A 26,921-nucleotide genomic window follows, 5' to 3' on the forward strand; every position below is an offset into this window, starting at 1 on the left:
GTCTTACCACTAGGTTCTTCATGACCTTTTTTTTTTTTTCCCCTTAGATTCCATATATATGTGTTAGCATACTGTATTTGTTTTTCTCTTTCTGACTTACTTCACTCTGTATGACAGACTCTAACTCCATCCACCTCACTACAAATAACTCAATTTCATTTCTTTTTATGGCTGAGTAATATTCCATTGTATATATGTGCCACATCTTCTTTATCCATTCATCCAATGATGGACACTTAGGTTGCTTCCATGACAAAATAGACTTTAAAATAAACACTATTAAAAGAGACAAACAGGACACTACATTATGATCAAGGGATCAATCCAAGAAGGAGATATAACAATTGTAAATATTTTTGCACCCAATATAGGAACACTGCAATACATAAGGCAAATGCTAAAAAAAAAAAAAAAAAAAAAAAAAAGGGAGAAGACTCAAATCAACAGAATTAGACATGAAAAAGGAACAGTAATAATCGACCCTGCAGAAATACAAAGAATCATAAGGGATTACTACAGCAACTATATGCCAATAAATTGGACAACCTGGAAGAAATGGACAAAATCTTAGGAAAGCACAACCTTCCGAGACTGAACCAGGAAGAAATAGAAAATATAAACAGACCAATTACAAGCAGTGAAATTGAAACTGTGATTAAAAATCTTTCAATAAACAAAAGCTCAGGACCAAGTAGCTTCACAGGAGAATTCTATCAAACATTTAGAGAAGAGCTAACACCTACCCTTCCCAAACTCTTCACAAAATAACAGAGGGAGGAACACTCCCAAACGCATTCTACAAGGCCACCATCACCCTGATACCAAAACCAGACCAAGATGTCACAGAAAAACTACAGACCAATATCACTGATAAATATAGATGCAAAAGTCCTCAACAAAATACTAGCAAACAGAATCCAACAGCACATTAAAAGGATCATATGCGATGATCATGTGGGGTTTATCCCAGGAATGCAAGGATTCTTCAATATAAGCAAATCAATCAATGTGATACACCAAATTAACAAACTGAAGCATAAAAACCATATGATCATCTCAATAGATGCAGAAAAAGCTTTTGGCAAAATTCAGCACCAATTTATGATAAAAACTCTCAAGAAAGTAGGCATAGTGGGAACTTACCTCAACATAATAAAGGCTGTATATGACAAACCCACAGTGAACATCATTCTCAATGGTGAAAAACTGAAACCATTTCCTCTAAAATCAGGAACAAGACAAGGATGCCCACTTTCACCACTATTATTCAACATAGTTTTGGAAGTTTTAGCCACAGCAATCAGAGAAGAAAAATATATAAAAGGAATCCAAATCAGAAAAGAAGAAATAAAGCTGTCACTGTTTACAGATGACATGATACTCTACAGAGAATCCTAAAGATGCTACCCGAAAACTACTAGAGCTAATCAATGAAATTGGTAAAGTAGCAGGATACAAGATTAATGCACAGAAATCTCTTGCATTCCTATACACTTATGATGAAAAATCTGAAAGAGAAATTATAGAATCACTCCCACTTACCATTGCAACAAAAAATAATAAAATACCTAGGAATAAACCTGCCTAAGGAGACAAAAGACCTGTATGCAGAAAACTAGAAGACACTGAGGAAAGAAATTAAAGATGATACAAACGGATGGAGAGATATACCATGTTCTTAGATTGGAAGAATCAGCATTGTGAAAATGACTATACTACCCAAAGCAACCTACAGATTGAATGCAATCCCTATCAAACTACCAATGGCGTTTTTCACAGAACTAGAACAGAAAAGAGCACAATTTGTATGGAAACACAGAAGACCCCGAAATGCCAAAGCAATCTTGAGAAAGAAAAACAGAGCTGGAGGAATCAGGCTCCCTGACTTCAGATTCTACCTCAAAGCTACAGTAATCAAGACAGTATGGTACTGGCACAAAAACAGAAATATAGATCAATGGAACAGGATAGAAAACTCAGAGATAAACCCATGCACATATCTTATCTTTGATAAAGGAGGCAAGAATATACAGTGGAGAAAAGACAGTCTCTTCAATAAGTGGTGCTGGGAAAACTGGACAGCTACATGTAAAAGAATGAAATTAGACCACTTCCTAACGCCATACACAAAAATAAACTAAAAATGGATTAAAGACCTAAATGTAGGCCAGACACTATCAAACTCTTAGAGGAAAACATGGGAAGAACACTCTTTGACATAAATCACAGTAAGATTCTTTTTGACCCACCTCTTAGAGAAATGGAAATAAAAACAAAAATAAATGGGACCTAATGAAACTTAAAAGCTTTTGCACAGCCAAGGAAACCATAAACAAGATGAAAAGACCACCCTCAGAATGGGAGAAAATATTTGCAAATGAAGCAACTGACAAAGGATTAATCTCCAAAATTTATAAGCAGCTCATGCAGCTCAAAATCCAAAAACAAAACAACCCAATCCAAAAATGAGGAGAAGATCTAAACAGACATTTCTCCATAGAAGATATACAGATTGCCAACAAACACATGAAAAGATGCTCAACATCACTAATCATTAGAGAAATGCAAATCAAAACTACAATGAGGTATCACCCCACACCAGTCAGAATGGCCATCATCAAAAAATGTACAAATAATAAATGCTACAGAGGGTGTAGAGAAAAGGGAACCCTCTTGCACTGTTGATGGGAATGTAAATTGATACAGCCACTCTGGAGAACAGTATGGAGGTTCCTTTAAAAACTAAAACTAGAACTACCATATGACACAGCAATTGCACTCCAGGGCATATACCCTGAGAGAACCATAATTCAAAAAGTGTCATGTACCGTATTGTTCATTGCAGCACTATTTACAATAGCCAGGACATGGAAGCAACCTAAGTGTCCATCAGCAGATGAATGCATAAAGAAGATGTGGCACATATATACAATGGAATATTATTCAGCCATAAAAAGAAACACAATTTAGTTATTTGTAGTGAGGTAGATGGACCTAGAGTCTGTCATACAGAGTGAAGTAAGTCAGAAAGAGAAAACAAATACCATATGCTAACACAGATATATGGAATCTAAAAAAAAAAAAAAGTTTCTGGCGAACCTAGGGGCAGGACAGGAATAAAGATGCATACGTAGAGAATGGACTTGAGGACACAGGGACAGGGAAGGGTAAGCTGGGACAAAGTGATAGAGTAGAATTGACATTTATACACTACCAAATGTAAAATAGGTAAGTAGTGGGAAGCAACTACATAGCACAGTGAGATCAGCTTGGTGCTTTGTGACCACCTAGAGGGGTGGGATAGGGGGTGGGAAGGAGATGCAAGAAGGAGGAGATGTGGGGATATGTATATACATAAAGCTGATTCACTTTGTTATACAGCTGAAACTAACACAACATTGTAAAACAATGATACTCCAATAAAGATGTTTAAAAAAAATAAAAAAGAATGTTATGACAGTACATCTTGTCATACTGACTGCTACCTTTCCTTGTAATAGTCATCTGCCAAACCCTGGTATTGTTCCTTGAATGTCTTAGAAACTAGATTATAGTCACCTTTTTCAGTGCTACCCCAGTTGTAATTCTTGGTGATTTTTATAACTCATTTAGACGATTTCTCCAGCATATTGGCATCTAAGTTTCCAGACTTTGTGTACTGCAATGGTCTCAATTTCCCCCTTATTTCAGTAACTCACAATTATGGTTTCACAATAGACTCTACTGTTATCAATAAATATAACTAATTTCAGTTTTTTATTGTACAACCCACAAAAAAAATAGATAAAGGATGAAAGGTAATTAACTGGATAGAAATTTCAAATATTTGAAAATATATCATGAGAAAATACATAATACAAGCAATAATTTTATTTGACAATAATAACAAAAACACAAACACAAATATCTAATTGTGGGATTAAGCAAAACAACATAAATATAAATAATAAATTAGTAATGCCAATTTTTAAAAGTGATTGCAACTACAAAGCTCTAAATCTTTGTATTTTTAGGGGTGTTGATAAACTTTATATTTCAAGTTAGAATGCTTGTTAAAATATTGAAACTGCCTAAGGAAAGAAAAAGTATAATATTTATAATTTGCAGGATAAAATCTAAAAAATATTCAGTAAAAAATTCAAAGGAAGCCAAGGAAGAATAAAAGTTTTTTCTAAAATCAGAATGACACAGCAGAAATGAATAAAAAGAAGAAAATATGACTCTAGAGAGAAAAGATAAATGAAAGTCTATAATGAATACCTTATTTGTCAAAACAAAATGATTTTCATGACAGAATAAAATTTGTTAAAGGCTTTTTTCAGCTGGTGAGCATCGGGGCTACTGGAAGACCGGATGATTCCGGCATTTATGTAGGATCAGGCGTTTTATAGGACAAGGGAAAGTACAGCAAGGGAGGTTTTGGCTTGGCAGAAATTTTTAACTTTAACTGAAAGTTAAGGTTGGCATTTGTTTGTTTTGTTTTGTGCTTCTTTGTCACTTGCTCAGAATTCCATTATTCATCAGAACTCTATTTTCCGAAAATTGTTTTTGCAAACTTTGCAGATGATGGGGTGACTAAAGTCCATGAGATGAGACTCAAGTCCATGAGATGAGAAAGAAATGATGCACAAGTAGAAGAAAAGGGGAAATAGCCTTCTATCACGTTCGTTTTCATCATTTTACACAGTTACCATTGATTTTTCAAATGTACCAAACATTTAATATGATTCAGATCATGAAATGAGGAACTCATTCATTTCATAATTCGATGATATAATTTTTGAGTGCCAACTCTTTACAAGATACTGACTAGATATTGGAAGCCAAAAGTGAACCGTAAATGAGGACCCTGTCCCCTGATTTTACATTCAGAAGGTATAGAAAACTAAAATTAAAGAAAGAAATTTATATTATGTTCAGTAAGAACTTATTTATATATAATTTTGCTAATCCTATAATGTTAAGGACCTCTATGTTATAAATATGTATATATAAATGTATATATTTTCATGGAAAATATAAAAGAAGGCAAAAAAATGTATGAATAATTTGAAGAGAATTCTAATGGGCATTGTGTAGTATCCAAAAGCAGAGTCAACTTGTATCTTCAGGTGATCCTTAGTAACTTTGATATGAGTTAATATTTCTTAAATATGAGTTAATATTTGTTAAAACATATGCCATGGATATTTTTAATTAAAAAATAATTTATCAGATAAGACAGTGGGTCTCAAGAGTCAAAAAATGAATGTTGTGTTTTCGTTAGTGAACTTAAAGACACTTGACCAAAATATATTAGTTTTTAAATACAAATCGTTATTCAAATGGTTTGTTTATCTACTTCATAAAATATTAGAAAGACGTGTAGATTGATAATTTGATGATTCTATCCATCCAGTAAGTTAAATAAATTACTGATCTCACCAAAAATGTTTCTGAGAACCTATCCTTGTGCACAAAGATGATGACTAGCATTTGACATTGACATCATGTAACTTTGATGTAAATCTATATATAGGACTTCTGTAAATTTGCATAGGAGAATTGAATCACTTGCACACTTCCACTTAAAAGCAAGAAAAGGAGTTGCATCTCCAGATAACAGCATTTTGAGTCATTATTGAGTCTACCAGATTCATACTTGGCAAGTGTTGGTTGATGCTCTATGAGGGACATATCCACTTCATAACTCCCCTGCTCTAAGCAGCTTTTTGAACTATTTAGGATTTTGTATTAGTTGACCCAATTGCTGGGCAGATCTCCTCTTAAATAAACTCTTATTTGTATAGCATTCAACTTTCTATTTTGATATTTTAAGGAGACCACCAAATTTGGGTATTTCGGAAATGTCATAACCATTTGCCAAATAGACATGGAAGTTCTGTACCCTCAAATTCTCTGAAACTCTAAACTAAATGATCGGATCTATACTGGTGTTTTTGATAAGACTGCAAGATGAAGGAAACAATGGAACTTGCCCTAATGTAAAGAAAATATCACTATTTCTCCTTTGACACTTTGGATGATGGGAGAGGTGTATCACCATTTAACTAAAGAGAAACCCCTTCCAGAGCCACCCTAAAGTGTTTTAAGAGATAGAGTTGCTGAGGAAAAAGATTGAAAACAATTGGCTTAGGTGTTCAGAAAGTGGAGAGAGTGAAAGAGTAATCTGTCATTCTGTGGGGAGACAAGTGGCCAGAAAATTGGATAAATTGGAAATCACTGGAAGGCAGCTATTTCGTCCTTAGGTGCATTAGATATCTTGGGAAAATGTTATTAAATGGTGAACAATTGCTACTCAAAAATTTCTAGCTGTTTGGAAAACAGAGTTACAGAAAGTAAAAAGATTCCATTTTTATTCTAATAATAGATCAATCTAAACCTAAAGAAGTGGTCTTTATACAATATATTAATTTTTATTTTTACTAGAGTGATATTTTAAATAATATAGAATTTGCCTGTGCTTACTAAAGTAACCAAAAACTTCTTTTCTCCTCTTCATTGTTAATTTAATCCAGTAGAAATTAAGAATATTGGGCCCTATTCCAGCTGTACTAAATCTGCATTTTAATAAGGTCAGATCTATGAAATTTTTTAAATGCTAAATTCCTTGCTTTGTATATTTATTATTTTTACTTATTTGCACTGTGAATGAAAAATTATCTATTGAAATGCTTAAAAGAAAGCAAAATATTGCAGCTCTATTTTATTTTGAAAATAGTTACAAAAAAAAAAGCAGCTGTTGTAAACACAAAAGAATATATTAAGATATTGCTTGGAAGCCAAAAACCAGAAAAGCTCTGTCATATCTAACAGTAAATGCAATCCATCTAATTTTCCTTTAAGAGGTGGAAATCAAAATTTAACAAGGAAGAGATTATTCTTAAACTCTATGATGTACACTGCTGAAAAATCAAAGGTTAGTTGAAGATACACTGGGATATATTTCAGAGAAAAGAAAATGAAAAGGAAGCAGAGCTGATAATGTGTGAAGCAGAGCTCATAGCAATATTGTATTAAGCATGCATCATTGTATAGATAAAAGCCTGAGAGGATGCTGTGATGAATTGTTTAATTATTACTGACATATTAATGATAAAATATGAAATATATAAATTAGGGAATTTATAATAAAGAAGAGAAACTGGCAGGCAAGAATTGAAACAAAATGCAAAACTTTCAATAGCAGAATCCTAAGTTTCTCATGCTTTTCTAGTGACCTATTTAGCTATGATGTGCAGGAAAGTGTGTCTGGATTTTAGTTATGGATGAACACAGATATTGAATCAGATCCCACAGTGACCAGTTGAGTGGAAATAGGCCATAGACCAGGTAGTCCATTCTCTGGCTGATAAAATTCTAGTCCCCTTGGAAATATGACCACCATTAAAAGTAATAAAAAGATTACCTTAAGCAAAAAGTAAACTCACCATGTGAAACTAAATAAATGTCATTCACCAAATTAATAAAATAAAAGAACAAAAATTAATATGATCATGTACCTATAGGAGGAAAAATATTTGACTAAATTCATCTTTTTAAGAATTCTCAGCAAAGTAGGAATAGAAAATAACTTAATCTGGTAAAAGGCATCTGTAAAAACTTACAATTAACATTGTAGACCATGAAATGTTAATTAAATACTCCTTAAGATCAAGGATAAGGCAAAAATTATTTCTCACTACTCTATTATTCTACTTCTCATTATTTCTATTCAGCATTGTAATGGAGGCGCTATCCAGTGATAGACCAGTGGGGAATAATTCATTTGGCATGCACCATCAGAAGTAGGACTTGACTAATTTTGACCAATAACCAGAAATAACAGAAACAACAAAACATGAAGTCAAGGAAAAGAGAAATAGGAATGCAGTAACGGTATATTCTATTTCTTTTTTTCTAGGGAAAAAATTAAAGGTATTCTTGTGCTTAGATGTCAGTGGTCAATGAAATCCACTCTTGAACAACATACCTTAATTGGTTCAGGCTGGTGATTCCATTTGGTCATCTGGGTGGAACAAGCTACACAATAAAGTATAATTTTAAGATACTCTCACTCAAATGTAAGTAAGTTTATGTGTCAAAGATTTATCAATTCATTAGTGAGTGAAACAGTAAGATGGTGGTATGGTTTGAATTGTGTCACCCCAAAATTCATACACTGAAGTCCTAACATTCAGTTGTCATGAATTTGACAGTTTTTGGAAATAGAGTCTTTGCAGATCTAATCAGGATAAGATGATATCATAGGATGGGACCTAATACAATATGACTGTTGTTTTTACAAATGGAGAAGAGACACAGATATACAGAGGAGAAAGCCACATGAAGATGCAGACAAACAAGGAGATGGCCATGTGAAAATAGAAACAGAGAGATTAGAGGGATGCATTTACCAACCAGGGATCACCAAGGCGTGCTGGCAACACCAACCAAGAGAACAAGACATGGAAATGATTTCCCTCAGAGCCTTCAGAGAGAGCATTGTCCTGAGAATACCTTGTCTCAGACTTCTGTTTATTTGTTCCTCTAAGTCCATTTCAGTCAACTTATCTAAACTCCAGAAAAATAAGCCCCAGAAAACACTATTTTGTAATAACATAAAAGATAAAATTTTACTTAAGGGGAACCAATACATTTATGAGTCTTTTCCAAGAATATGATATTTCTTTCCATATATTCAAGTCTAAATTTGCTATTCAGGAGACTTTTTTAACTTTCTTCATTATATTATATTGATATAATATTTATATACAATATTTTAATATTATAGAAAATGTCAGATATGAGTGTGTGTACACCATTGCTATTTAATTTTCTTTGGATATGAAATATTATTCCTTAGGTTCAATCAAATATGATCTTATTCAATCATATATTAGTCAAAAGCACAACATTTTTGTAATTCTGAGAAATATATTTACTTTAGAATGTGTTATTACCTCACTTCAAATGAAGAAATCAAAATTTCTGGCAGACAAGTGCACTCCAGTCTGAATTAAAAACATGCAATGGTGAGCGTAACAGAAGGCAAATTGCTCACATATGGAATCAACATGGAACTATATCAATATTTGTAAAAAAAAAATTATATATTGCTTTTAATTCCCTGGAGAGAAGTACAAAATTCAAGCAACACTTTCTTTTTTATTTTCCGATTTGTAACTAAGAACCTCTAGCAATTTGTTTTTATTTTTCTCCATCTAAGCAGTTTTACCTGAAGCTTTGGAGAACCCTGTGAAGAATATGTAATAATGTTCATTTTGCTTACTTCCACACCAACAAATGAAATTTATACTTTTATGCCCTGAAGAATTTATTCTTTTCTGTAAATGACATATGGTGGTGAATCCTTTTTGAAAATAAATACTCCTGCTTTCTTGCTGAACAGCTTTTTCATTTAAATTCATGACAACATGTCAAAAACTTTGCCATAAAAATACAGAACAATCAATTGAAGTAATATAGGACTTGAGTAATAAAGGATTTAAACAATTTAATACTTCTTCCATTCATTTTAAATTGAAATTTTAGAGAAGATATCTTGGAATATGCTGACAGAGTATGCACACACACACACATCCAGCTTAAGAAAATTGTCTCAGCTGCAATGATTTCATTAAAGATCAGAAATTAAAGTTTCTTTTCGACTTTCAGCTGAAGCTCATAGCAAATAAAGGTAATATGATCTTTGCTGGATATTATTAATCAACCGTACACAGAAACTTTAGACTATCTGTATTTACGTAGCTTAACTGTCAGAAATGAAATCTGAGGCCATCCGTGTCAATATGATTTAAAAATTTATTTCAGAAAATTATTTTTCAGGAAGGTAAGGCTGTAAATCCATAAATAACATCATTGTTTGCTTCGGGAAATTCCTGCAAACCAATTTGTGTGAGCAAACAACTCTCCTCTCAGACAATAGATTGCTCACCTGGGCAGAGCGCTGTTTATTAAACAGCAGTTTATTTATGAAGACTCATTTCAAGGCTCTCTACTCACTGTTCCTCCATCCTAAAGGCTTATGTCATGAACTTCATCTCTTCTAATCTGTTACTGGCCTTGAAAGGCCCACCTTAACCACTTGAGCCCAGATTTCAATAGCTATAAATATCATCTCATTATCTACTCATCTAAGAACACCTTGTCAAAGAGGTATTCTCCATTATAGCCATACTTCTATTTCACTTAGCTTTGCTTAGTCAACATGTGTTAGTTGGTCTGTTGGGGAGACAATAGGCAATATCTGTAGGTTCCACAAGAACCAGCCAAGATACCCTTCCCATTATGGTTCAAGATCTTGGAGTTTCCCTGAGGCTACTTGAACCATTCCCTTGGGGGCTTCCCTGGTCACAGTAATGAAATGCATTTTGTGTTGAATCTGAAATCTAAATTATTTTCATTAGATTCTCAGATCTCTATTTACTTTGATTTCTAGAAATGAGGAATGCTTTTAAGGAATACTTTGATCATTTGATCACATTTTATCCATTATAAAATCCTGCCATAGTACTTGCTGACTTTCTTTCTGTATTTTCTTGTCATATTTTTATGATCTTATAAAATGAAGTTCATAGAACAAAGAACAAGCTTAATCTAATAAATTTGTTTTGCCATTTGACTTCAGGACTAATGAGTTCAGAAGATCTCAGAGATCAGCATACTTATAGAACACATTTTGCTTTGGGTCACCTATCAGAATTTTATAAAAGCTTATCTTAGTCTTGTCATGTTTTACCTGTGAGAGTCTATTCCTGAAAGAGATCTTAACTCCAAATGTTCTGCTTGCTTGGGATTTCAGATTTATTGGCCCTCAATTAAAGAGATCCAAACGATGTAACCTACAAGGGATTAAACTCCAAAATTTATAAACAGTTCATGTAGTTCAATATTAAAAAAAACGAACAACCCCATCAAAAAATGGGCAGACGATCTAAATAGACATTTCTCCAAAGAAGACATACAGATGGCCAAGAGGCACATGGAAAGATGCTCAACATCACTAATTATGAGAGAAATGCAAATCAAAACTACAATGAGGTACCACCTCACATATGTCAGAATGGCCATCATCAGAAAATCTACAAAGAATAAATGCTGGAGAGGATGTGGAGAAAAGGGAACCCTCTTGCACTGTTGGTGGGAATGTAAATTGGTACAGCCACTATGGAGAACAGTATGGACATTCCTTAAGAAATTAAAAATAGAGCTACCTTATGATCCAGCAACCCCACTCCTGGGCATATATCTGGAGAAAAACATGGTTTGAAAGGATACATGTACCCCAATGTTCATTGCAGAGCTGTTTACAAATAGCCAAGACATGGAAGCAACGTAAATGTCCATCGATGGATGAATGGATAAAGAAGATGCGGTACATATATGCAATGGAATATTTCTTAACCATAAAAAGAATGAAATAATGCCTTTTGCAGCAACATGGTTGGACCTGGAGATTATCATACTAAGTGAAGTAAGTCAGACAGAGAAAGACAAATATCACATGACATCACTTATATGTGGAATCTGAAAAAAATGATACAAATGAACTTATTTACAAAACAGAAATAGACTCACAGACTTAGAGAACACACTTTGGTTACCGGGGGGAAGGGTGGGGAGGAAGGACAGATTGGGAGTTTGGGATTGACAAGTACACACTGCTATATTTAAAATAGATAACCAACAAGGACCTACTGTATAGCACAGGGAACTCTGCTCAATACTCTGTAATAACTTAAATGGGAAAAGAATTTGGAAAAGAATATAAAAATAAATAAATAAAGAGATCCAAATACCATGCTAGGGTCCCATGACAAACTTCAAAAGCAAATTCTTCACTCACTCATCACCAAACTCTTAATGGGTTCAACTTAATTTAGATTCACAACTTCTATAGGCAGACTCCTGCTTCTTACATAGGTTCACACAATAATTCTGTTTTGTATGCTTATTAAAGAACACATGTCACCGAGCATCATTTAAAGTTACAGTCATCTCTTTGGAAACCCTTTTACAGGGTAAATATGTTTAACAAGTTACTTAGAATGATAATGGATAAAGTCCTGAAAATGTTTATTGTTATGTAAAAACTTCCAAAAGAAATTCAGATTCCAAAAGTGTTCTTTTATTTTTTAATTTTTATTTACTTTAATTAATTAGTTAATTAATTAATTTTTGGCTGTGTTGGGTTTTCGTTGCTGTGCACGGGCTTCTCATTTCAGTGGCTTCTCTTGTTGCAGAGCACAGGCTCTAGGTGCATGGGCTTCAGTAGTTATGGCATGTGGGCTCAGTAGTTGTGGTCCGTGGGCTCTAGAGCGCAGGCTCAGTAGCTTTGGCGCATGGGCTTAGTTGCTCCCCGACATGTGGACATCATTACTCTGAGTTCTTTTTCCGGTAGACTGCCTATTTCCTCTTCATTTGTTTGCTCTGGTGGGTTTTTACCTTGCTCCTTCATCTGCTGCATATTTCTCTGTCTTCCCATTTTGCGTAACTTAGTATGTTTTGGGCTTTCCTTTTTTTAGGCACAGGTTGGTAGTTCCCATTGTTTTTGGTGTCTGCCCCCAGTGGGTAAGGTTGTTTCAGTGGCTTGTGTTCCCTTCCTGGTGGAGGGGACTGGTGCCTGTGTTCTGGTGGATGAGGTTGAATCTTGTCTTTCTGGTGGGCAGGACTACGTCCAGTGGTGTGTTTTTGGATGTCTGTGAACTTATTATGATTTTAGGCAGCCTCTCTGCTAATGGGTGGGGTTGTGCTCCTGTCTTGCTAGTTGTTTGGCATGGGGTGTCCAGCACTGGAGCTTGCTGGTCATTGAATGGAGCTGGGTCTTAGCATTGAGGCAGTGATCTCTGGGAGATCTCTCGCCAATTGATATTACGTGTGGCCAGGAGGTCTCTGGTGGACCAGTGTCCTGAACTCAGCTCTCCCATCTCAGAGGTTCAGACCTGCCACCCAGCAGAAGCACCAAGACCCTGTCAGCCACTCAGCATAGACAACTGTTGTAAAAATCTGACTGGTATCTTGGATTTTTCTTCGCTGGGCGATTTATCTGAGCCAGGTTCCCTTTGTCAGAAACACAGCAAGCCAAAACGCTGAGACATCCGAGGTTTGCAGCTAAGACAGGGCCATTCTGCTCAGGTGTAACTAAGCTACAGGCCTCTAGTTTCAAAAATTCAGGCGCTTCACAGGATCTGAGGGTGGAGTTTTCAGCCCTCTGATGTCAAAAGTTCCCACATTGGTGTTTATCTTTTATTTTCATGCCTTCTTTTGCTGTATAGAAATCTCCAAAAATGGCTTCCAACCTCAGATGATTTCATGGGTGCATTACTTCGAACTTCCACAGAACAAATAATTTCTGTGTAACATAAATCCCTCGACCACTGTAATAGCCTCTTTGCTTGCCCTGCCTCCATCTTTGCCATCTTCCAGACTGTCCTCAATTTAGCAGCCAGAAGGAATCTTCTGTAGTAGCCCGAGTCAAATCACATCACCTCTCACTGAAAACCCTCCATTGGCTCCCATCTCAGAGAAAAGCAAAGCCCATTAAAGGTTTATAAGACTGTGATATTGTGATTTATAAGAAAAGTATATATTATTATCACCAAAGTTTTAGTTAATTTGATTAGCAAAGCAGCACATGATGCAAATAGCAATCCATTACCTCTGCAAGAAAACTTTTGGAATAGGAAAGCCTATTTACGGTGGTCATTCAGGCCTAGACATCTTTGACTTGATAATCTGTTGCAACACTGTATTACATATATGGACGTGTATATTTTTGAGGACACATTTCTAAAATACCGAAAAATTTAGTAATAGTTGTTTCTAAAACTAGAAAAGGGGATAAGAAGACCTTACTCTAGATGTTAGGTTGAGAACCTCTGCTTTGGTATTTTGAATATATTGAATGGAAACAAGGTCACCCTATCATGTAGAACTATTTAGGTAGCTGAGTTATACTACATAGACCTAGTCAAAGGAGAAATATCAGGACACATCTATAAGTATATAGATAAGTATATAAGTATATACTATAAGTATACTGTAAGTATATATTTGATTATTCAGAAGACCAAAATATACTTCTCATATATATTTAGTCTTTGTTCACAGTTCCTGACTCACAGCTCCCCAAACTCTTGGAATTTCCTAAGTCTGAATGTGTAATTATTATTGCACACTGTCAATACTGTTTATGTTTAAAATCAAATATACTGATACTTTTGGATTTTTGAAGAAACCACTAATACCACATTTTGTTGTTACTCTCATCTATATACAGTGTTAGGAGGCACAATTCATTTATACATACAAAACTCTTATAACAGTTTTTGTGTCCATGTAAATTATAGTCATGACAAAAAGAATTAAGAGGTATCATGTAATAACCCATAAAGGAGAAAAATCTGAAAAAGAACATATATATTATGAGATATTGGATCTACATGATACCTCATTTTTTTTTTTTTTGCTTTTGTTTCTATTATTTTATTTAAGTATAGTTGATTTACAATCTCATGTTAGTTTCAGGTGTACAGCACAGTAATTCAGTGATATATATATAAATGAGGTACCATGTAAATCCAGTATCTTATAATAATTTGCAATTTATAAGTGTTTCCATGGATAGACTATCTATCATGGATTAACCTCCTAAAGTACTATTCCAGTAAATTATGATTATTATATTGGTGAATACATCCGAAGAAAACAAAAACACTAATCCAAAAAGATACATGTGCCCCAATGTTCAGAGAAGCATTATCTACAATAGCAAAGATATTGAAGCAACTTGTGTCCATCACAGATGAATGGATAAAGAAAATGTGGTATTAGTAATCTATTTTATACATATTAGTGTATATATGTCAATCCCAATCTCCCAACTAATAAGAACCTGATGTATAAAAATAAATTAATTAAATAAATTGAAAAAAAGAAAATGTGGTGTGTGTGTGTGTGTGTGTGTGTGTGTGTGTGTGTGTGTATATACACACACAATGGGATACTACTCAGCCATAAAAAAAATGATGAAATTTTGCCCTTTGCAACAACATGGATGGACCTGGAGGGTATTATGCTTAGTGAAATAATTCAGACAGAGAAAGACAAATACTGTATAATTTCATTTATACATGGAATATAAAAATATAAAACAAACTAGTGAATATAACAAAAATAAACAGACTCACAGATATAGAGAACAAAGTAGTAGTTACCAGTGGGGACACGGAAGGGGTGAAAGGCAATGCAGGAGTAGGGTTTAAGAGGGGCAAACTATGTATAAAATAAAAAAGCTATAAGGATATATTGCACAGGGAATATAGCCAATATTTTATAATAACTATAAATTGAGTATAATCTTTAAAAATTGTGAAACAGTATGTTGTATACCTGAAACATATAATATAAATCAACTATGCCTCAATAAATAAAAATAAATAAATAAATTGATGAGTAAATTTCTAATACCTATTTAATTTGTGGGCATGTTTATCAGTTAGAAATAGCATTTGGAGATCCAAATGTAGAAGCTTTAAAAAAATGGAGGTTTGCTTTTTACTCTGACATATAAGAAGTTTGCAAATTGGTGGTCTATTGCTAGAATGCAAGCTTCATGCTGTCATTAGGAACCTGAGACTGTACTTCTCTTTCACTAATTTCAGCACATGGCTTCTGTCTTAAAGCTTACCTGATGCTTCTAGCCATTACATCTGCATTCCAGGCCAGCTGCAAAATGTATACAAAGATTTAAAATAGGGCATATCTTGTATATGTATAACTGATTCACTTTGTTATAAAGCAGAAAGTAACACACCATTGTAAAGCAATTATACTCCAATAAAGATGTTTAAAAAATAAATAAATAAATAAATAAAATAGGGCATATCTGACTATGACAACTCTACTCAACAATTTGTAATGACCTATATGGGAATAGAATACAAAAAAGAGTAGATATATGTGTATGTATAAATGATTTACTTTGCTGTACAGCAGAAACTAACACATCATTATAAATCAACTGTACTCCAATAAAAAATTAATTAAAAAAGTAAAAAGGGCATATGTACCTGCTGAGTCAACTGTAATTAATGAGCCACCTCAGAGGTTACAAACAACTTGCCTTAGTATGGTTGCATTAAGACATAAAGGAAGGTGGAAAATGGTACATTGCGTTCAGCTAAACTGGGATTCTGTGACTAAGAATGGGGTCATGAATATTGAAAGGTCAATAGCAATCTCCAATGGCATATACAATAATGACTTTAAATTAAATCTTCAAGCAATGCTATGCACACATGGAATATTAACAGGGAAAAATAGCAAAACTAAAAACATCAGTGAAGAAATAACATACAACTTGTTAGTAGACGTTTTGTGTGTGTCAAAGCAGGCAAAAAATGACCAAGTTTCCTAATAGTGACCAAATGTACAAATTAAATAAAAATACACAACAGGGCTATCAACACCCCATTTTGGAGAGCCATTCTCTAAGATTCTAAGTTTAGGAACAAAAATTTATATTTCTATTAACTTATGTTTTGAAGATATTCAGAGTCTGATAATATAAATGATATTAGGATAAAGACAAACTAATAATAAATAACAGTAATAAAAAGTTTAAAAAACCATTATTGTAAGAGTATAGGGATATAATAATGCATTTGATATATAGTGTATTTATCGTTTATATTTGATAACATAGGAATTTACTGCTCCATTCATTGTTACAATCTATAGTATTACAAAAGCAGTGATTAAACAGATTAAGATAAAAATATCAGCTCTATTACTTACTGTTTGAAGAAGTACCTCTAAGGCTGGTCCTATCAGGTTGTTCGTATTTATCTCCTGATGTAAGCTTTCCTAGGAAGCGGCCAGACCTTACCAAAGGACAAGAGCTTGCTCCCCAATCTGACTGTGTGGTGTAGAATGCAGACCACAGCAGCTGCTCTCAACAAGGAGACAAAGAGCGCGAATGACTGAGAAACACAGGCCCAGACTTTCCTCTAGAACACTCACCAGTCTTGTAACTACTACCTCTCCCCAAGCAGTAAATGGGTGAGGAGCAGAGAGAATCTGTACGGGTTATTCTCAGGAAAGACTTCTGGGCCAAAAGAGGAGACTTTTGTAAATGATTTTGTAGATTCACTCTTGAGTTATCAGTTACATGTATGCACTGATAATAAGAATTTACAAAATTCTCTCTAGAAGTCGTTGTAATTGAGATATTTCACTGCACTTGCTGTGTGATCTTCAGATCCTTTCTGCCTAGACTGTAACTATACTTTCTGAATTAGAAAGAATTACTATACTACATTTACGTTAAGAAAAAACGTACCCTTATTATGCAGGATCAAGTAACACCACTAAAACTCATGTTTAGGAGAAAAAAAAATACAGATAATTATGTTTTATTATGTGTGTTCTAAAGAGAAAAATAATTGCATTCCACAATGTAATTTTATACCGTACTCTTCTAAGTACTTTCGTTTAAACAAGATCTTTATAAAAACGTTTTGTGCACAGAAATTTTTGAATACTTTCAAAAACGATCACAACACATATGGGCTCCGAATGTGTTGAATTATTTTAATACTTTCACTGTAACTGGAATTCTTGAAGAGAATATGCCTTTGCATAATGCTGATAATACTTTTTCATTTCTTTTTGTGCTTCAGCTGTTATAATATCCACTTATAATGGTAATTGTATGTGTTTATTATCCATGATTATCTCTGGATATATGTGCATTTTCTTTAATTACACTATAAACTCTAAATGGAAAATCAAAATGAAGTCACCTCTTGTCTCAGTTAGGATATTAAATTCTCTTCCTTATATCTGGAGTTTCCCAAATGCCCACTGCAAAATTTTATTTGGGGAGTAGAGAGTGGAAAATCAATATAGTAAATGACATTACAGGGAAGGAGATGTATAGAGGCCAGCTCTTCATTATCCCTCTTCTCACCCCTGAAAGCTACACATTCATTAATGCCAGCACTCACATAAACAAGCACTTTTCAAGTGCATAGTATACTGTGATAAGACAACTTTGTCAAACACTTAATTAATATAAAAGTCAGAACTAATGCCACTATATTTTAATTCCACATATAAGGGAAAAAATTCTTCAGACACAAAGTTACTTTGAATGATTTTCTCTATTATTAAACAGTTATTTTGGTAGAAGAGTCATACAAACAATATAATATCCAGGGCCAGATGTGGGCATGGATTCCCTCCACTAAGGCTAAAATTTTGGTTTCTTTTTAAAATAAGAGCCATTCATTCAACAAATAATGTTTAAGTACTTGATATATACTAGACACAGGGGATGTACTAATAAGAATGAACTAACTGACAAGAAAACTTCCCCTCATGGAACTTAAATTCTATTTGGATAAACAGAAGGCAAAAAATATAAGTACATAGTGTATTAGTTACAAGTGTTTGCTAAGGTGAACTAAAGACTGGTAAGGGCTTGAGAAAAGGGGATTAATGACAAATGTCACCTCCAGTTCAGTTTACTAGAACAATTTGGTCTTACCTTCTTTCAAAGCAAAAATAGTCCTGTAGTTAAACAGATCCATTACACAAAGCAAGCAGCTTATAATATGCATTTATTCCCTTCTATTACAATTTAATTTTTTAAATGGCTCCGCAAAGATACAAGTCAAAATGTATTATTGACAATAAATCCATATTAATAAATCATTATAAACTGTTTCTAAGGTAATAAATAGAGTTATTAATTTCACATAAATAACTTTAAAAAGGTAGCAAATGTAAAAATATATTTAGGTCATGGAGATGTCTGTTACAATAATAAAACTAATGAAACGCCAAAGTAACAGGCTTCATGTGTCCAGATGAGTCCTCCACTATTCAACCCAATTCCAGACATACTCTTCAGAATCTCCTTATAATGAGATCCAGTGAAATCTACAATGATTTCAATAAACACACACACACACACACACACAAACATATAATATTGAAATACTGGGCTCAAAGGAAGGAGTGTAGTGTACATGCAATTTGTATATTTGCTAAATATGGGAAGACATTATTTAACAGAAGCTTATACTTCCTTTTACTTTCCATCATTGTTTCCCTCTCCTCAAATACTTACCTAAACAACCAATAATTATATATGTTTTTTATGAATTTTTGAAATAATTCCCAGAAACAGGATCTACATGGCTGCCTCTGTATTTAACATGTGTGTTAAGTGTACCACACCTTCTTTATTCATTCCTCTGTTGATGGACATTTAATTTGCTTCCATGTCCTGGCTATTGTAAATAGTGCTGCAATGAACATTGGGGTGCATGTATCTTTTCAAATTATGGTTTTCTCCAGGTACATAAATACAATGGAATATTACTCAGCCATAAAGAAGAATGAAATACTGCCATTTGCAGCAATGTGGATGGACCTAGAGACTGTCATGCTGAGTGAAGTAAGTCAGACAGAGAAAGACAAATATCATATGATATCACTTATATGTGGAATCTAAAAAATGATACAAATGAACTTATTTACAAAACAGAAACAGACTCACAGACTTAGAAAACTTATGGTTACCGGGGGTAAGGGGGAGGGATAAATTGGGAGATTGGGACTGACATATACATACTACTATATATAAAATAGATAACTAACAAGGACCTACTGTACAGCACAGGGGACTCTACTCGATACTCTGTAATGGCTTATATGGGAAAAGATTCTAAAAAAGAGTGGATATATGTATATGTATAACTGATTCACTTTGCTATACACTTGAAACTAACACAACATTGTAAATCAACTGTATCCCAATAAAAATTTAAGAAAATAAAGTGTGTGTTATGGACTCTGAGAGAGAATCTGGTATTTGGCAGTTTTATTAAGTATCACCCATGGGAACCCCATCTGTAGACACAGGAGTGGAAGAGGAAGAATGTGAGCCATGGGTTTCTCTGGAGCTGGAAGGAACTGTCAGGGTCATCCCAGGTTGGGTCAAAATGCTCAGGCTTTTATACCACTGTCTCCATCAGTGTTTGGATACCATGTGCTCCAGGAAGGACTGAGTGTTGGGTCAGATAACTCTTGCAGCTGAGGCAGTCCTTGAAGGAGCTGGCAGCTGAAGTCTTTCCTATTATATTGCTCCCAGCAGCTGGGGCAAATCCATCCTTGAAGAGGTGAGTGTGTCCAATCACAGTTCTTGCCTTTTAGTTCTTGTGAAACCTAAATTGTTTGCTTTATAATTTTTTTAAATGCTTCCTTATAAATCCTCAATACCAAGATATCATAAATCCAGGAATTAAAAAAATAATGTTTCTATTTATGCAATTTCATAAATTCCTCTGTACAGAAATCAGGACTAAAACATGCCTTTGATAACTAACAAATTGTCTGGTCTGGGAACCAAATCTGTCACGTAAATGTAAATTGCATTTAGTTTATAGTTATGCTCTAGGGGATTATTGCCAAATCAGTTAGTTTCACTGCGTGTCCCAATATTCAGGTTGATGTATAAGTTTAAATAGAAAAAAATATATATTTGATATTGAAATGCGCTTTTTAAAGGGAGAAAAGGAAAATTTTTAAAGTTGAACTGAAGGACACACCGTTCTAAGTGATTTATTGGCTGTCTACCATTCTCAAATGCCTGCCAATCAATGTTACACGTGGCATCTTTCAGATGATGTGGGCTATTTCAAGGAAGTGCTTTTGCTTTTCATGATAAAAATACAACTGAAGGACCATGAAGAGAAAAGTGTAGTGTTTATCTAAATTGGCTGAAACACTGATTTCAAAGGCTAAAATCATTCCGAAAGATAGTCTCAAGTCTGGTATTTCAATACTGTGGTTTCCTTAGATTTTAATCTTGAGAGATAGTGCTTCACTCTCATCTAATCATGCTGGATTTCAAAATCCTTTCATAGTTTAGTGTTGAAGTTACTGGCAGGACTTGGCAATTAAAAGCAGAGGAGAGCTTTCACAAAGGAGCTTGTCATTGTTCTTGACTTCCCTGATTTCTTGCTCATCAATACAGCATTTCTCAAGGGCTGAGGAAAAGCAGTACATGATTCTAAACGCCAATGCTAGAGACGATATTCAGGGAAATGAAAAGTTCTGTTTCCTGTGCTGGTTCTGATTCATCTTGAATCAAGTTATTGTCTTATCATCATCATAGATATCTTCAAAGACCCCATGAAAGAAGACTATGCTGCATGCCTAGTGTAGGGGTTTAAACATTTCACAGCATTGCCATGAATCCCTAGGTGTGGCAACAATATTTTTATTTGAAGTTGTCATAAACTTTCAAAATACTTGAAAATAATTGCCCGCACATGATAAAGGCAAATTTTTCATTCCTGCTTCTGCTTCTGCTTTTTTCTTTGGGTGGTAAATCCTCTAAGTACAAACAGCAGCCTCCTTACATAAATAAAATAGGATAGTGAATGTCATTTTCAGTCCAAAGTTCTGTCCAGGCAATGACAATGAGGTACAGAGGAGGCAAAGTAGTTCTTCAAGAACTTGATCTGTTGGCTCTACTTTTTTTTTTTTTTTTCTGTTGGCTCTACTTTTGATTCAACCAGTGAGAAAAGTTACATTGTGTATCAAGAAGCTATTTTCTCCCCTTCTCTCTCATCTATCTATCTATCTATCTATCTATCTATCCACCTACCTATAAATTTTATGTAAATACTTCCTTAATCATCTCAAGTTCAGACAGCTGCATCAATTCCTCTCAAATTACTCCCAGCATTCTTCCAGGTGATATATTTAGGCCAAATGCACTTCTGTCTCTATATACTATTTATTTCATTTAAATTTGTCATTTTTCATATTGCATCATGACCATAAAATGGGACCACCATTATCAACCTAACCAAAGTTTCATCAAGTTCTGCTTATTCTCTGGTAACCCTTCTACTCCATGTGATTAACCCGAGTCTCACTCACTTAAATTTCTTGGTGGCATGAAAGCAAATATTTTGTAATTTCCTCTACCCTCTTTTGTCTATTTCTCCACAAGATCCCATTGATTTATATGCATTTTAAAATTATAAATATTAACTAACTTAATTTCTACTAAATTTCTATTTTTCTCTTTTCTCCTGTAATGCAATACATTCTTTAGTACAAAACTGCCAAACCAAACTTTAAGGTCATTCTGACATAAGCAAGTGATATAACAGGGAATAAAAACCACCCCCTTATAATTGTGGGGAAAAAAAAAAGTGGGGGTGGAAGGAAGGGATACAATCAGAGGGTAGAAATATTTTCTCACTCAACTTCCGTTCACTAAATACCTCGCTCATATTTCCATCCTTACACGGTTCTCGTTCCATGATATTCAGTCATCCATCAGATACATATTGATTCTTTGCTATGTGCCAAGTTCTGCTTTTGGCTGTAGAAATTAAGTAGTAAGCAATATAGAGAACCCCTGATCTTAGGGATCTTATATTAAAAGATGTGTTAAAGAAGTGTGTGAAAGAGTGAATGCACTTACATTAAGTGTGAGCAGTTTTAATTTAACTGTAGTAATATGGTGTCACCAGAGTTGTCATATCTCATTGGATGGTAAGTAACAGAAATCCAACTACAGAGAGAATAGGTAAGGGAAAATGTACTAGACATTTACTGGGCTGTGTGATATAATCTGAGGGAAGTTTAAATGAGCAAAGGCCAAAGTACATGGATAAAACTGGACCTAAAAGACAATGGTTGTAAAAGACATTGCCATTCTCTTGGGAGGGTTTCTGATGATATTTCCTGATCCTTATGTGGCATGATTTATCTGTATGGAAGATGCAAAGTGTGGAAATTCTAGCTGATATTTGAATACATTCTTCCATAGACTTGATAGTCACTGAGGCCTTGCATTCTGGAATAAAAAGGGCAAGAGGGAAGCTTCCCAACATAAGAAACTATACTTTTTGTAAATCTGTCCAATAAAAGGTATTTTTATTTGCTTTAAATTCAAAAACAAAGAAAACCTAGAAACTCAATATATGTGAACTTATGTTTATTTCAAACTAGGGGAGGAAATTGTTTTACATTTTTAATATTTCTTAAGCTTTCCTTTTCTCCTTATGTAAATCTGTTACTAAATCAGTGCTTCTAAGTGAAAATCACAGTATCTTACAATTTGGAATGAATAGTGCATGAAAGCGAAAACCTTTTCTGATGCATTTCTAGTACCCAGAATAGTGCCTGATAAGTACAAAATAAATATTTGTTGCATATATATATATATATATATATATATATATATAGCATTGTAACAAATCATAGTGAAGAAATGTAATTTGTTACAGGCGGTAAAAGTAATATAATTTTTGTACATATTATATATCTGGCACTGTTCTAAGTGTTTCTGATATATTGTTTCATTATCTCTGTTCTTCCTACCACCTGATAGTGAGTTACTATTTTTCATATTATACATATAAGAATACTGATCCTTAAAAAGGCTTATCAACTGGGGTATGATATTGAGAAATTGACAGAAATGGACTTGATCACAAATAAACCTAGTTTCAAAGCTGTGTTTTTATATTGCAACATGCAAAAGCCATCTGGTCTACTTCACTATCTTGACATTGCATCAATTTCAGAAATGAATGTCGGCTTCAATTATAATACAACGAAATTAAAGAAACCAAGATATCCAAGTGCAACCTCTTGAAATCTTTCGATTAAAATGTGTAAAGCAGGTATTTTTACTACATAATGAATGGCATATACTATCCATGAAAATTTTCTAGAAGCTTATGTGCATTTTGTATTAGAGAAAGTCCATATCAGTTTCCTCCTTTCAATCAAACCAGTTCATAAGCATTCCTCTAAATGCTTCTAAGAGTAACGTATCAGGTTGGAAGAGAATTTTCCATACAGGTTTGTATTTTTCTGTGATTTACTTCTCATGTCTCAACTATGCCACTTCTCTGAAAACCACACTTGTTTTGGGGTGAACTTTTGGAATCGAATGGAGTGCCAGATGCTATGCTTCCGGTCCCCTTGCGTCTCCCCTTCTTTTCCTTTGAATGAGAATTCTTATCTGCTTTGGGTCAGCATTTTAGCTTTGAAAGTTTGGACTTAGATTTTAGTGTATTTATCATTCTTTTTTCACAGTAAATCAGGAACAGATTTTAGCTTTTAACCTCCAGGACCCTCAAAATATTCTGATATTTTTTAATGAAGCAATAATCAATTTCATGACTAGTTGTGTCACTTTAATTGTGTTAAGATATAGACTGATGTTCCAAAATTTCAGCATAACAAGAAGATTTAGGTACTCAGGCTAATTTAAACATGGAGGCATCATTAGAAATAGAGACCATAATAAAATAGAGTATTGGGGATTTTTAAAATTAAGGTTATTTAATCCAAATCACATTTAGGGTATATGTATTTGTACCAGTTATCAAACTTGGTGTCACAAATAAATTGAATACTAGGTTGACAAAATGTAAAAGATACAGATTAGATTCTAATGTGGATTCTACAGGCTATTAATCCACATACTTTAGGCAAAATATACATATATAGAATTACAAAAATTTTTCTTTTTTTCTGAATTGATTTTTAGAGATAGCTATGTAATTGACACTCACAAAATAATCAAAAAGTTCTATAACTCCAGTGGATAATTTTGAGGGTAGAAATATTCACTATATTATATTTTAAGGAATACAACTAATTAAAAAATAATTAATTTTGTCTTAATTTTTCCCATTGCTCGTAATGGAAAGTGACATGTAAATACACTTGTCTCTTTCCTCATTGGCACTTACCTACATATCTTTAATAGCTTTATTGTTTTAGCTCTGCCAAGAGATTAGTTAGTAAATTAAGGCAAAACAAATCCTGTGAACAGCTAGAAACTACAATATTAATTTTAGTCAATGTAACTCTAAATAATTTTACACTAACAATGGACCAAACAGAACAAATAAAATATTATTGCAAAAGTAAATAAATAAATAAAGTAGTCTAGGTCAAGTTGTCCTAATGTCCCTAAATAAAGTAATTGACAAAATTAAAGTCTATGATATAGTAAGTGACATAACATATCGTGTATGTGATATCATAATAATATTTCTTCCTTTCCTTCCTCTAGTTACTGAACCCCCTAATTATCTCATTATTTGATCACTTAAAAGTTATTCAACAAATGATTAACATCAGAAACTGAAAGTTTACTGTCTAAAATGATTCAAAATACCACTTTCAATTTTTACTTGTAAATTTAATTTACTTTATAAAAGATGGACTCTCTTTTCAAGAATAACATAAAAATCAATTCATTCTTCTGTATATTAATATTATGTCATTTGTAGTTTAAACTTTTCATCTAATATCAGATTACATGCAGGAGTCTATAATTACTCTGACAGATGTGCTTTAGAAAATGCAAAAATAAAATGTGGAGATTAATATCGACCAATTTACTATTGGGATCAAATGTTTTATTAAGTAAAACGTTTTGTTTAAAATCCTTAGCTTAGTGCAATTTGATAGAAATTCCTGAATATCAGAGCATTTAAAATAGATTCTTACTTTAAACTTGGCATATTTCTTGTAAGATATAATATAATCGAATTGAACATGGCTGTCTGTAAAACTATAAATATGATCAGAAGAGACTCAAACTAAATTAAGTTTTAGCAGCCGTCAATTTATTCTAAGATGACACTGACATAAAAACTGGCTTATTGAGATTTGTAAATCTTATTCTGTAAGTTCTTGCTAGAGAGAGTCTAGAAGTTTTCTGCTCAGACTATGTAGATCAAGACAAAGTTCTTTTATTAGTAACACTATTCAGAAGATGATTTTCTTTTGAATCTATAAACGTAAAATTCTCAAAGTATTTCCAACATGATCTTCCATCTCTAAATTGATTTTATTTCTAAATAAATGTAATTACTTTAAATGTCTAAACTATGTAGTTGAGTCTTATCTAATTCTTTAGTTCCCAGATAGATAAGAGTTAAACAATGGCATCCAAGGCCACTAGGCTTTGCTCTCTATTCTGCCACTGCCGAACTATGTGTCCTGACCTAGGTGTGAGACTCTCATAATAGATGCACTTTTTCATAATTCAGCTTCTCATATAGAGTACCATTTGCAGTTTATATACTGATACCTTACATACTAGAAGATACATTTCTGAAACCACTGAGAGCATGAAGAAGAGCCATAACGGAAATAACAGAATACACATTAAAAACTCTTTAATTTTCAATGCACTCCTTCCTAAATTGGAATAATATGTAAATTCAAATATTTTGAGCACTTCCTTACTTTCTGGCACTACAAGGTGCTCCATGTTCATCCCGTGTATTTCTTTTCCCCATTCTTAGATTGGCCTTTTTTCCAAAGAGCCCAGGTTTCTTTATAAAAAATCCATATCTAAATGCTAGGTGTGCTTCAAGCTAAGGTGGTGTAATTTCTTTAAGGACTTCTCATCTGACAAGCAAAGAAAAATATGTGCATATGTATGTATGTATTCTTTCCCATGTATATAAATATCTATAAATAGTTCTATATGCAACCGTCTGTGTCTATATTAAGATCTACATGAGTTCTTACTTATGTCTCCAACTCTAATCTATTGATACATGATCACTCTAGCCTTCTCCCCCTACCTGTAAACTCTCACTCCAACAATGAAAAACCTGACTTCCACCATCTGACATCTATTATTTAAATGTTCAATTCCATTATATGTGTATAGAGGTAAAATAATTGATAAAGTGTACCTCACAGAGAAACATCTGTATCAATTAAAGTAAAATACATATGTACAGATTTTTTGCTTTTAGTCTTAGAGACTCCATTTATTTTCAAAGTCACCTTGGTCAGCACCCTTTCTCTCCACTCCCTTCAATGAAGTTATTTTATATGTTTGT

At 33.6% G+C, this 26,921-nt stretch overlaps 1 long non-coding RNA gene across 10 annotated transcripts in view; it reads left to right on the forward strand.

Annotated features, from left to right (window-relative positions):
- Positions 1-26,921, forward strand: part of LOC137759205 (uncharacterized) — a 520,553-nt gene that overhangs the window by 420,064 nt on the left and 73,568 nt on the right. For 4 of the 10 annotated variants that reach the window (XR_011073047.1, XR_011073051.1, XR_011073049.1 and 1 more), the window contains one exon: positions 19,369-19,801. The exons of 4 other annotated variants lie outside the window; for them this stretch is intronic. This is a non-coding gene — a long non-coding RNA (uncharacterized lncRNA). Of the gene's footprint in view, positions 1-7,903; positions 8,064-10,804; positions 11,972-19,368; positions 19,802-26,921 lie in introns of those variants that run through there. 2 more of the 10 variants (XR_011073053.1, XR_011073048.1) reach the window with 2 other exon arrangements.

This window comes from Eschrichtius robustus, chromosome 2 (genome assembly GCF_028021215.1).
Source record: "Eschrichtius robustus isolate mEscRob2 chromosome 2, mEscRob2.pri, whole genome shotgun sequence".
In the NCBI taxonomy this organism is placed as follows: Eukaryota; Metazoa; Chordata; class Mammalia; order Artiodactyla; family Eschrichtiidae; genus Eschrichtius; species Eschrichtius robustus.